This window comes from Vulpes vulpes, chromosome 12, assembly GCF_048418805.1.
Source record: "Vulpes vulpes isolate BD-2025 chromosome 12, VulVul3, whole genome shotgun sequence".
NCBI classification, from domain to species: domain Eukaryota; kingdom Metazoa; phylum Chordata; class Mammalia; order Carnivora; family Canidae; genus Vulpes; species Vulpes vulpes.
Window position 1 is genome coordinate 94266901 of NC_132791.1, and position 13526 is coordinate 94280426.

A 13526-nucleotide genomic window follows, 5' to 3' on the forward strand; every position below is an offset into this window, starting at 1 on the left:
CTTATTCTTCTGCCACCCAAGCAATTCAATATGTCTATATCAACATCTGCCTCTCTCGCGCTCCTTTAAAAACTGAATACCCCCCTTTTAAGCCCCGTGAACCACAGTCTTGCGACCCAGACCAGGAAATAACCTGGTTCATAGACTGTGGAGGGCTGGGAACAAAGCTGTCTGCTGAACCATCTGCTGTTTCTTAGCTGTAGAAAAAGAGGATTTACAGGTTTTGGGGGCAGATTATTTCTAGGGGCTTCCAGGCTACTAATATTCTATCCCTGTTTGCATAATTCCTCACCAGGGGTTGAGACTCCCACAAGTCACTGTGACCTCCACAGAGAGTCAGTGTCCCTGAGATGCATTCTCCTGTGGAAATATTCTAAAAATATGGAATCTGGAGCAGGAGAATCTGCTCCACCCGTATTCAGTCCTGCCCGCAGGCTTCTAGCAGAGCACCTCGCCCACCCCACCTACCTTAGGGAGGGATGCGGAGGAAAAGGAATAAAACAAAAGTGAAGTCAATTTGCATTCAGATGTTTGCATTAAATATTAATAGGGCTTGAGGGTGAGGGTAGTTTCTCTTTTATTCAGACTCAGGTTGCCATGGCTGTCTGGGGTTTGCAGGGCTGGCTCCAGGGAGGAGTGGGGGAAGCAGGAGGGAGGGAAAGGCAGCCTCTCCCCTGCACGTGGCTCAGGGTTCAGGCCCCCATCCTGTGCCCTCAACGCAGTGGCCCACACCGCCAAGAGCAAGGCCAAGGAACTGAAAGCCATGGAAGTTTCCAGCAACGACCAGAGAACATCTGGAGGCCAGTCTTCAACCAATGAAACCCTTTCATGCTATAAAAGCAATGATCCGAGTTTGGGGTCAGGGAAGAGTCCCAGGGGAGGGACAGGAAGGAGAAGAGTGGTGGGGAAGGGGAGCCCCAGTGCAGAGGGAGCCGGATCGGAGTGTCTCTGTCCCCTGAGTCCTTGGTCGGTGGGGACCGGAGACCACGGTCAGGCTTTTCCTTAGCCAGTGCTTTCTGGAGCAAATTTATGAAATCAATATGGGAGAGTGGGGGGCAGGAAGGACCACCAGCCTCTCTCTGGCCTCCAGCTCTTGAAGGAAGGTCAGGAGGTTGTGCTTTTGGCAACTGTGGAGGGAGCAGTCACTTTGTGCCCAAGGTGGGCTTCATGACAGGTCCATGTCCTTCCCAGAGGAAGCCCCCGAAGCCAAGTGTCCCCCATCAGGAGAGGTTTTCGTGTCTTCTTTTGCTTGTCTTTTTTTTTCCTTTCTTTTTTTTGGGGGGGGGGGCGTCCCAGTGCCTCCAAACTCACACCAGCTGAATGACTGTTTACTTAGCCTTCCTGCAACGCTGGCTCTCGTCACCCACGTCTGGGCCCGTCCCTGTGTTATCCTTCATGACGGGAACTTGGAAATTTCCATCATTTCCCTATAATACGAGTCCACCCTGCAGTGGCCAAACCGCCCTCGGGTGCCACAGTCTTAGAGCAGAGATTGTCAATTCTGGCCCCCCGCTGGCATCACCTGGACACGTTTGCAACGTCCAGATGCCCAGATAACACGCAGCCCAATAACAGCAGAATCTTCAGGGGTGGATCCCAGGCTCAAGAGTTTTTAGAACTTCCCGAGGTCATTGCAGTGGCTGCCAAATTTGAGAGTTGCTGGCAGAGGGTTATGAGCACATCCAATGGCCTGGAATTAGCTGTTGGCTCTGCTGCTCCTGGAATTAGCCTGGGGCAGGTTATATGCCGCTTTCTGCCTCAGTCTCCTCATCTGCACAGAGGGAATAATACTGGTGCCAACAAGAGCACACAGTGTTGGTGCGAGGATTCAGCGAGCTAATCCAAAAGGTAAAAAACACATACCAAGGGCTTGGTCACTGGCTGGCACAGGGTTAGTATTTTCGAAGTGTTAGCCATTTATTACGCTGGGGAGCATATCTCCAGTGACATGGGCGGGATGGTGCGGGAACCTAAGAAGAGGTATAGAGAATTGAACCTATTTCTCCTGAAAAGGAGGCAGCTTTGTTGGAATATGCTGGGTGTCTTCAGATTCCTATCAGATAGAAAAGGAATGTGGTTTGTTTTGCATGACTGTGAAGGAAAGAACAGGGATTCAGCAATGGGAAGTTTCCGACAGAGCCATTTAGCAGCAGGATGCATTGTGTTGTGGGGAGTGAGTTTCCAGGCTCTGGGGGTATTCAAGCAGCAGTGGGACAGTTTTTGGTGGAAATGTCATAAACGGAGTCACGATGGAATGAAAGGACCCGCAAGGCCTCCTCGAGCCCGTACCTGGCATGTCCTGAGCGCTACCGAACGTTAGCCATTAGGGGACGTTCGCTTGCAGCGGACGAGGGCGGGCAGGGCGGTGTGGGTGTCCTAGGCGAGTCTAGAGCTGTGTTGAAGGGAGCCCTGAGGTCAAGCCAGGGGGAGTCAAACCCGTTCTCAAGTCAAGGAGGTGAAGCTGGGCCAGGCAGCGGAGCTTGGTCCAGGCGGGCCTGGAGCAGGAGTGGATGAAGACGCCAGCCATGGGGGTGAGAGGGTGCGGGTCTGGGGTGTCTAGGGCTGCTGGGCCCCCAGGCTCTCCTGGTTGAGCTCTGGACACCAGGTAGACGGAGGCAAGTGGACATGTTCTCAATCTGAAGCTCAGCCCTGCGGCTGGCCTCCTGCACCCCAGGCCACTGCCCCTTCCCCCTGCACCCCCTCACTGCCGCTCGCCTCCCCTTGTACTGTGTGGCTTCCTGCCCTGCGCCCTCTGCTTGGCGCAGCCTCCGCGGAGCCCATTCGACCTGCCCTACCTTTCACGGCCGTGTGGACGGTGCTGGGCATCCCTCGGGCACCGTGCCATGGGCACCCAGCTGTCCCCCGGGCCTGCTCCCCCTGCAGGAGGCTGCACCGTGCCAGCCCCACCTCTGGGGTACCCTCTGCACCCCCCCCCCCCCCCCGGGGCCTTCAGTGCCTCTTGGGCTCATGCCCACGGGCTGCTCCGGGCCTGCCCTGGGGCCCCGCAGCCAGGCCTCTCCGGGGTGTTCTGGACACACTGGTGGCACCTGTTCCCTCCCCGCGTCCTGGCGAGCCACCTGGGCCACTGTCTCAGAGGCACCCGGGTCCCTTCCATGCATGCCCCCGCTGGGTCCCGAACTCCCACCTGCTCCAGGAGAGGCTGAGCTCCCCCACCGAGCCCCCCCTCGGACTCCTGCCCGGGCCAGCTTCCCTTCGCTCTGTTTTTAGCTCCCTATCACGTGGCAGTGACAGCTGCTCCGAGTCCCTGCCGCCTTGCTCCCCTCCTCTGTCCCCCCCCAGACCCGCCCTGTGCTCGGGGACCCTGTCTTCCCTTGGCCCGTGTACAGGGATCCCCTCCCTGGCCTTTCCCTCTCCTCTCACTCTGGGCAGGCATGGGGGGTGGGGGGATGCTTTCCAAGGCTAAGCCCTCCCTCTGTGCCCCTGACTGTGTCCCCTCTTCTCTCTCTGCCCCCCTGCTCTGCTGTCACCTCTTCTCACTTCAGCCCTCATTTCCCCTTGGCTCTGAGTCCTGAGACTCACTCCGATTTCTTTCTTTTTCTTTCTTTCTTTCTTTCTTTCTTCTTTCTTTCTTTCTTTCTTTCTTTCTCTTTCTTTCTTCTTTCTTTCTTTCTTTCTCTTTCTTTCTTTCTTTCTTTCTCTTTCTTTCTTCTTTTTCAAGATTTTATTTATTTATTCACAAGAGACACACACACACACACAGAGGCAGAGATGCAGGCAGAGGGAAAAGCAGGCTCCCTGCAGGGAGCCCGACCTGGAGCTCAAACCTGGGACTCCAGGGTCACGACCTGGGTCGAAGGTAGACACTCAATCACTGAGCCACCCAGGCGTCCCTCACCCCGATTTCTTTTGCTTTAAGGGACAAGGAGTCACAAAGCCCGGCCTTTGTCCTGTGCCTTGCCTCCCTCCTGTCCTTAGCATTTCCTTCATCCTCCCAAGTGGGGTACCTCCCCGTGTCCCCAGGACCCAGCTGCACTGAGCTAATGTCCCTGGAGTATGCCTGGTCCTCTCCCTCCTCCCTGGGAGACAGCCTTCTGAGGTAGAAAAAGCACTGACATTGGAGGCAGCCACTCAGGGGTTTAAATCCTGGCTTTGCCCCATATTGTTATATAATCTTGACCCTCACTTGGCACATTATTCGTCTTCCCAAGGAAGAGAAAATGGAAGCACCTAATTCCCTGGCTTGCTGTGAGTAGTAAACGCTTATACTTGTAAAGTGCCCAACACGGTCGGTGCAAAATAAAAAATACTCCCCTCCATCCCTTGCGTTAGCTAATGCGGATCCCTTCACATGCCATCCACCCTTCAAACCTGGTCGTACCTTCCCCCTCTACCTGTTGCGCCCACATCCCTCTACTTTGTTTGCTCTCTGAACCTTGTTCCTCAGTCATAGTGGGTGCCCTGGTCTACCCTGTGTCAGGATGTATCAGGATCACTTGTCTGGCCTCTCATGAAATCAAGAGCCTCGAGGGGCCAGGATATTGAATTCACCTTTGGATCCCTCTGAAGTACCTACCTATCAGAGCACCTACACTTAACAGCTATTCATAAAAAGTAAGCTTAAAAGAAATTTAGGGGTGCCTGAATGGCTTAGTCCGTTCAGTGACCTACTCTTGATTTTGGCTCAGGTCATGATCTCAGGGTGGTGAGGTTGAGCCTCAGTACAGCCTCACGCTTAGTGGAGAGTCAGCTCCTCTCTGTCTCCCTCTCCCTCTGCCCCTCTTCCCACTCATGCTCTCTCTCTAAAATAAATAAATCTTTAAAAAAAGAGTAAAAGAAAAATTAAAAGAATTGCTTGATGCTACGTAAATCTTTATAACCTAAAACAAAACAAAACAAAAATTCCAAGCTGATCTCTTTCTCACCTACGAATATACTCTCTAACCGTGTAGAATTTACGATAAGACAGGGACTTACAACCTGAAGACTTGGGGAAAAAAACCTCTTACCAAAGACCATCAGCAGATCTAGCTGGATTTTCTGTGGTCCTTTATGCTAGCTCATGGACATCATTTGCCTTCAGGTTACTAAGGTCCTCTTTTGGTAAGTAATGAAGACTTTCCCTGCTTGGTGGAATCCATCTGATTTCTTATGTGGAAGAGGAGATGGTCAGATTAGCCCATATCTAAGAGTCTTTCCAGCTCGAGCAACTATAGCTCCGTGATGGTGCATGATGAGTGTGCCATAATTAAGACATTCGTTTATAAAGTGACCAAGGATGCATCTCATGTTGGTCCTGTCATGAAAGTTCTCTGAGGAAGGGTGTTTGCTGCAAGTGCATTAATTATTGCTTCATGCAACAAATATTTGTTGAGCACAGACCGTGTGTGGCCTATTTGGTGTTGGGTGCTGGGAACACAATGGTAACTCAAGCCTGGTCTCAACAGAACTCTGGTTGACATTTGGCAGGTTCTTCTTAGGGAAGATATGTGGAGGTGGGCCGTGGGCTGGGCCAGGCCAGGCGGCTGCTTAGGCTTAGTGGCTCTTAGAGAGGACAGTCCAAGGGGACATCCTTCACAGCAGCAGCACCTGCCCCTCCTGGCAGGACCCTCCATCCGTTACTCTGAACATGAGTCTCTGGGCTTGTCACATTATCCACAGGCAGCCTGAAATGCCTCCTGCTATACACACCAGCTTCCCTCAATTCATCTTTCAATCTGGAGGATTTACAAAGATTTATACCATTAAGAGCAAGATCTCAACAACATGCCGTATGGGAAAAACATGTTTTGCTTCTGCCCGTATATGTATTAGTGTGTAAGCTCTTCTGGGCAGGGACCCATTTTATGTGTCATGTTCTTTCTGTAAAGCTTCATTCCCTCTTAGGGTTGATGTTTCAGAAATTTGGGTGTATAACTTCATCCAGGATCAGCATTTAGGAATTAACACCAGTTCTTGGCTAATGGTGAGTCACCTACATTTTACAGTGGGACACATGGGCCTGAGTCTTATCTTCTATGCCCGAAGAAAACAAAAGACAATGGAGGAGAGAATGCTGATAGGACTTAGAATCAAGCCCTCTTCTTTCTTGGCTTAGGAGCAAGAGGCCTGAAACGTGCTCATTGTCCCTATGGCCTGGAGACAATGGCTTCAAAGTCTTCAGGGATTGCTGGGGGTTAAGACACAGGACAGATGAGAGGGCAGCTCATCCATGCCATATGCGCCCTGTACCTGCCCACCTATCAGACATGCATGCTTCGTTGGTTCACAAAGTTCACAAAGAGCCCACACTGCCCCTAAGAATAGGAACATCACAGCAGGGCATTTGAGGGTCTGTGGATGGAAGGGGAAATGGAAAATCTCCCCCAATTCTCCTTTAGTGATTTTAGGGGAGCTTTCTTTGCTCCATTCTTACCTCGTGCCGGCTGTCCCCCTCACTTGTTGACCACCTGTCACATGCCTGTGTGAGGAGACCCAGATTCACTAGTCAGGTCTCTTACAAAGCAGAGAGGAGGGGAAAGCAGAGAACTGGGATGGTCTGTGGTCTGGACGGTTTCTCTGTGTTGTTGGGAGAGGAGAGGATAGAGGGCTGTGGGCAGAGAGAGAGGAGGTGGCCGGGTCCTCAGTTATACTTGGCACTGTACGCTTTCAAAGGCGGAATTTTCTGGCTCTTGGATAGGCAGATCCCAAAGGAAAAGATCTTGAGGCCTTCACATGCTGTAATTCTGTTATTTTGCCTCTTCCCCAAATGATCACAGTCCCCAAGTAGGTATTTTCTATGTTTGTGACAAATTTGGCTTGAGAAGTCCTCTGAAGCATACTGCATGTTTCCAGCCTCATTAATACTGGCTATCATTTGGGTAGGGTTGACAGTTTCTCTGGGCTGTTCACGTTTGCTCTCAGCCTCATCTGATTTGATCCTTAAAACATTCGTATATGGTGGGCAGGGTGAGCATTGCTCATCCGGGTTTATAGTGGAAGTGTTTAGGCTCAGATCTATTTTCATGATAGGATCCTACAGAATGCCACGAGTGTAAGGAATATTTTCCTTTATTCATTAAATGATGTCGGTGTGGTAGGGGGATAGTTAGTGGGAGTCATATATGCCAGCGTGGAGATTCCAACATCTAGTTTTACAGAACAATGATGAGCTCATTGTTAGAGCCTGGGGGTAGAGAAGCTGAGGGGTATTTGAAGGGATGGTGAGCCTCGCTCTTGCCAGACCCCACACCAAGGTCAGCCTAAGGCATTTTTTTTTCATTCTTTAAGGAACAGCTAACCCAGGAGCATTTCTCCCATCTCGGACAAGCCCACAGATTTAATCTGGTGTCTGGACACAGGGTGCTACTCAGCTAAATGAGTGCGAATGCTCTTTATCTTGGGGATCTTTCTTAGCACCACAGAAGACCAACAAGAAGGGTAAGGGAATAGGGCCCTGATTTCAATTTCTGACCAGCCAAAGAAAACCAACTAATCACCAACGGACAACACTGGCAGCCATTACACAAAATTCAGGGTGAACAGGATGGCTTGATTCGGCCAATTGGGAACAGCTAGGGGTTGAAATAAAATGGCACGTTAGGCAGGAAAAATAAATCATCTTATATTACCTTTCTCTCTTTGGCCATCTTATTAGGTGTAATTTGGATGTTGCCAATATACACTCACTAAATATTTCCATGTGCTCACATAAAATTTGAACTCATAAAAGTTATGGTCATAGTCATTTTCGGTTTGTTTCAATTGTTATGCTACGTTTCCTATTTAATGTAATAAGAAGTTTTGGATGGAAATGAAGATAACCATAGTCATAAATGCACGACTTAAGAACAGAAAAAAGGTCTCCTATTATATCTCTCATAAATTAGAAATGCAACTAACAGTTGCTCTGTCAACAAAAACTTCAGAGGCTAAAATCAGCCGTGGACCACTCACTGAGAAAATCCAGGATTGCCCACAGCCAGCAGGTGGATTGTATTGGCCTCTTAGCCATGATCTCAGGTTGATACCCATGCATCTTGACTGGGATAGATAGATGCTCTTTCTAGATTTATATTTGCATTTTCAGGAACGAAAGCCAGTACCTCTAACGGTATAAGGGACTTGGAGCAGGGAGTTTTAAAATTTGGATCTGTTCCTTGTGTACCGCTGTGAGAAACAAGGACTCTATATTGTGAGTGCATTATAGTGATGTTCTGTGAAGAGTCATACACAATAAGCTTATGCACTTGCCACCCACAAAGCTGTGGACTGAATGGAAATTGGAATCAGCAATGGAAACACATTGTTCGCCAAATTGCAGAGGTGATGGAGGGGGGGTGAGCTCACGTGATAGAATGAATGCTAACACTTAAAAGAGTACTAACTGACATTGAATGAAAATATTAGTTGCTAGTACACAGGATGCAAAATCCTTTAAGGTCTTAGACAATTTCGAGTAGAAAATTGGCACATTGTGGATTGATCTTAAGATCTGACTCAACATTCCGTTTCCAAAGTCAAATGCTTTAGGGGGAGTGTATAAATAGCTCCTGAAGTTGAAATTTGTTCATGATCCCAAAGCTCAGCTGATGAGAGGATAACTGCTCTCGTCAACATGTCAATAGAATCACTCTGGGAGAGAGGAGCCAAGTTGTTCCAGCAGAAGGAAATCAGAGAAGATATTCTTGGAGGCTAGCATCATACATTTTAAAGAAAATATTTATCAATCAGCATCCATTTAATCGCAATTTTGGATTAGTTGGAGTGTTTACACAGGTCATGTTTTAGAAGACAAGGCAAAGAATCACAAAGCTTTTTTTTTTTTTCTTTTAGCAAACAAAATGAATTAAATAGCATCTACCATTTGCTGCCTGCCCATTATGCTTCTAGGTACTTTGTTTTGTAACAGCCATGTGGTAGATATTGGATCCATTTTGCATATGAGGATGCTAGGGCTGAGAGGCTGAGTGGCTTTTCTTGGGGGGGAGGTCATAGGGCTAGATACAGCCAAGACTATCTGATTCCAAAGCCTGGGTTTCTTTTTGCTACTCTGCCTCAGAGAACTCTCTTACAGAGTCCATCCAGAGTCCATAAACATTTTTATTTTATTTTATTTTATTTTATTTTTTATTTTTTCCATAAACATTTTAACTGAATCTTCTATGTCTATGTGTGTACACACACACACACACACACACACACATCTATGTATATAGGTGACACCTTGATGCTGTCTATAGAGGCAGAAACTTACTGGGGGCATTCCCTTAATGGAGTCCTCAAATTCTTAGGTTCTGAAAATGGATCGTATCAGTTAAATATTGCCTAGGGGACTGACTCATGCTGACCAAACTGATTGATACAATAGGTGTTGCTTTGGCAATTAAATGTGAGCAAAAGTGATAAAATTTGCCACGTTTCCTTCCCAGCAGGGTGGCGATCCTGGACGCATGTGTTGAAGGGGGGGAGCCTCGGTCAGCTGGGTTCCTGGGTGACTAGTGCTGAGCTGACCTGGGCTGGGCAGTAGGGGCTGGGCTGGGCAGACTCTCTTGAGTCAACAGAGGTGATAGGGTTGGCTGTAAGTCTTATAACCTTGCCTATCCTGACCGATACAGTAGATTGGCCGCTCCTTCTAATATAACGGTGGATAGAATCTAGTCTATGCACATGAATGAGAGGTGAGCTTGAGGCCAGATAAAGTTTTTAATAAAACTGTCATTAAAATCTCAGTGACCTGTAAGTCAATTAATCAAAATCCAATTACTGTACTTCCCACTCTCTTCAGTGTGCTGGTCCCAGCCACCTTCACCTCTGGATAATTGCCACTGCCTCCTGTACTTTTTCTCTTTGGTCACCCAGCCTCCTCTAAATCCAATGCTGGGGTGTATGTTTTACAGGTTTTTTTTTTTTTTTTTTTTACTATTTTTCAAATTGGGATTTTAGTTGACAATAGATTGGATTACCTCTCTATGAAATTAATTATTTCTCACTGAAGGAACATGGCTTGAAAATCAGGGCCAGTCATTTACCCAAGGCCCTTCCTCCCAGTGGGCTGATCCTGGTGTGCTAAAGAGAAGGGCAGGTGGGGACTTGATGTGGAGAGAATTAGAACAAAAGGAACAAAGTCTCTGCAAGGAATATTTCCATCGGCAATGGTGCCCTCATTGTCAGGTATCCTGACCCCTAGCCCAGTCCTCTGTACATATAGTACATCTAACACTTGCTTCACCAGAAAATGGCATCTGGTTAACTGAGATTTCACGGTACACTCTATTTTGCAATAAGGCTATAACTGCATTCCTAAGAAACCTCAGGTTATCAAAAACTAAATTAACAAAGAACTGTTTTGATGGTTAAAAAAAAAAAGCTAGAAGCTGTCTTACCATCACTAAATTATTTTTCTTGCTGTATTTTCAACAATAAAGGTATTTCAAAGCTCTATTTTGCTATTGAAAACTTAAAACTCTATGTAATCAAAACTGACAAAAAACAATCCTAAATATCACAGAGGAAAGCCTAAATGGCATATAAGATTGAAAATAAAATCTATGTATTCGCAAACCAGGACAAGGAACCCTCGCACAGCTCATGGCTACCAGTGCCTGGGCAATGGGCCACTCAAACCAAGTGTGCCTGTGGACCACCTCTCCCTATGCTGCCCCCCCACCAGCTTCTCCTCCTTGCATCATGTCGGTGCCTGGTGATGATCATGTGAGAGCCAAGCACAATAGGCGTAATACAAACCATGTTCCCAGAATGATTGCCTTATTTCTTACACTAACAAGCACATGTGCTAAGGCAGCTCTCCTGTACGTACAGTCATCACCATTTCTGTGAATCAACCGAGAAACAAAATGAAACAAGAAAACAGAGAGGATGTGTATTTTAGCCCTTCTCATGTGGACCTCCAGTCTTTATTTCAAATAGTGGTCCCTCAGAGAACGGGCCACAGGGAAGTAGATGCTGTGGATGTCACCGTGTAACATGACCCGTGGCTCTCAGGGCTGTGCCTATCGTCCAGAGGGGAAAAATACCTGCCATTTGTTAGAACTGAATGCTTGCCAGAGTGTGTCCCTTTCATGGGGAAGTATTCCTAAAAGGATGCATTCAAGTCCACAAACCGTGTGATATCTGATGTTTTATCTGAAAGTAGATGAGGGCTGGGGGAGGGGAAGGGACAGGGAAGGCAGAGAGAGAGAGAGAGAAGAAACAAATGAAACCAATTGAAACCGTCTTCTTCCATGCTCCCAAACTGCGACACTCAACAGAAAAATTCTAGAAAAGCTGTCGGAACTTCTTACCTTTAGGAACAAAGGAATAGTGTGGAATCAGAAAGCCACCGAGAGAAAGAAGTGGATCTTTCTCAGGAGAGAATGTTCTACAAAAAGCCACAAAATGTGCAAGAGAAAGTTTATTTTTGACCAAAGCTGAAGGGAAAAATTTGGCCTGTGGCAGATCTTAGTGTCTTAGAGGGTCCACTTGTCCTGAGGAGTTTTGAGAAAACTCTAGTCTTCTGTAGGCTCTGGGGCTTATCAGTTGCCATGGAAACCATTAATCTCACTACTGAAGTTCTAAGTGATTTGAGATGAAGAATGTTCACTCGAAAACATTTTACCCCGGCCCCTCTTCCTGCACACGACTGCCCTGGCAGCTGGGTGCTCCCCACCACCTCCCCTGCTGCCACGGGGGCCACGGGTGCTGTGAATTTCCAGATTGTCTGCAAATTAGTGAAGCAGTCCAGACTGTAGTTAGGGAACTCTAGCTGGCAAATAACCCAAGCAGGTCTGAGACAAGTTGGTGTAAATGCTGGCATGGACCGGCTCACCTGTTGTGTGATTAAGTCATGAGGTTGCCGCTTGTTCTCTTTGGGACCAGGCCAGGCAGCATTTGTTCAAGTGAAAAATAAGGCTCTGTATGTGCGGTGTGATTGTAGCAACAGAAACAAATGGGCAAACAGATTCCAGTGGAGGAAAAGAATGAAAAAGTGGGCGGCGGGGACAATCCGGCAGCTGTGTTGAAAGGTGTCTTAGTCAGGTTGGCTTGGTGGTAAGAAACAAAAACCTACACAGCTCGAGTACAGAGGGATTTGTTTGATGGTACAGGAACCCAACTGAAGGAAGTAGGGGCTGACATCATGGCAACTGGAGAATTGTCTCCGGCTTCTCACATTCTCCGCCCTCCCATCACATGGGTCTGATGTGGAGTTGGGTTGCCATGGTGCCCAGGAGGGCTCCAGCTCAACGTTGTCTTACAGCACAGGGATCCAGGGCTCTCTAACAGGTGTGACTCTATTTGGAACTCCTAAGGCAGGTATCCGATTGGTCCAAATGCCTGTGGCCAGATGGTGGGAGCAGAGGGTGGGCTTCCTCTGAGTAGATGGGGGTAAGTTCTCCAAGAAAGAGGTAGAATTGGGGGTGGAAGTAGTGGGTAGAGGGGAATGATACACATTTGCAGAAGGAAACCTTGGCATGGGCCCTGACAAATCATAATGGCTCAGCATGGATCCTGGCCATAAACAACAGAATGGCTGGAACATCCTTTCAGGCTGGTTACTGTACTGGCCTGAGTGATATAGGAAGAAGGCAGCATGGAGGACTGGTTGTGGATTCCAGAGACAACAGGGAGGCGGTGCAGCTAGAGGGGTTAGAGAGATGCCAAATGTGGAGAGGATTGAGTAATTGAAAATCCTGGTGAGAATAAAGACTGGGAATTTGGAGGCTCCAGAGAACAAAGACGGCCTCCAGAGAGACATGGCCCGAGAGGAGGCTGTGAGTGGGGAATGAGTGGTTGAGGTCTGGGCTATGGCCATGCTGGGTATGATGTACAGACACATTGATAAGTGTCATATCCATGGATGATGTGATGGGCTGAATTGTGTCCCCTCAAATATTTATGTTGAAATCCTAACCCCTTAGCACCTCAAAATGTAATTGCATTTGGAGATAGGGTCTTTATTTTTTATTTATTTATTTGAGAGAGAGAGAGAGAGCACAAGCAGGGGGATTAGGAGAGGGAGAAGCAGGCTCCCCACTGAGCAGGGAGCCTGACATGGGACTCGATTCCAGGATCCTGGGATCATGACCTGAGGTGAAGGCAGATGCTTCACCGACTGAGCCATCCCGGTGCCTGGAGATAGGGTCTTTAAAGAGTCAATTAAGGTTAAATGAAGTCATAGAGGTGGGTCCTAATCCAGCAGGACTGGATAAGGCGTCCTTATAAGAAGAGAGGATTAGGACATAGAGATACAGACACACAGGGGAAAGACCACGTGAGGACCCAGTGAGAAGAAGGCATCTGCAAGGCAAGGAGAGAAGCCTCAGGAGAAACCAGCCCTGCCGACACCTCAATCTTGAACTTTCAGCCTCCAGAGCTGTGAGAAATAAATGTCTGTTGATTAAGGCCCCAAGCCAGTGGTGCTTTGTTATTGCTGCCCTAGCAGACTATCACAGATGGAACAGGGGAGAAGATCCCTTATGGGCCTAGAGGCAGCACTGGGATTCTAAAGAAGGCAAACCGCAGCCACCTAAGCCAATGAACTTTAGGGAGTGAGAAAAGCCAGGAGGAGGGGGATGTATTTCCCAGGGAGA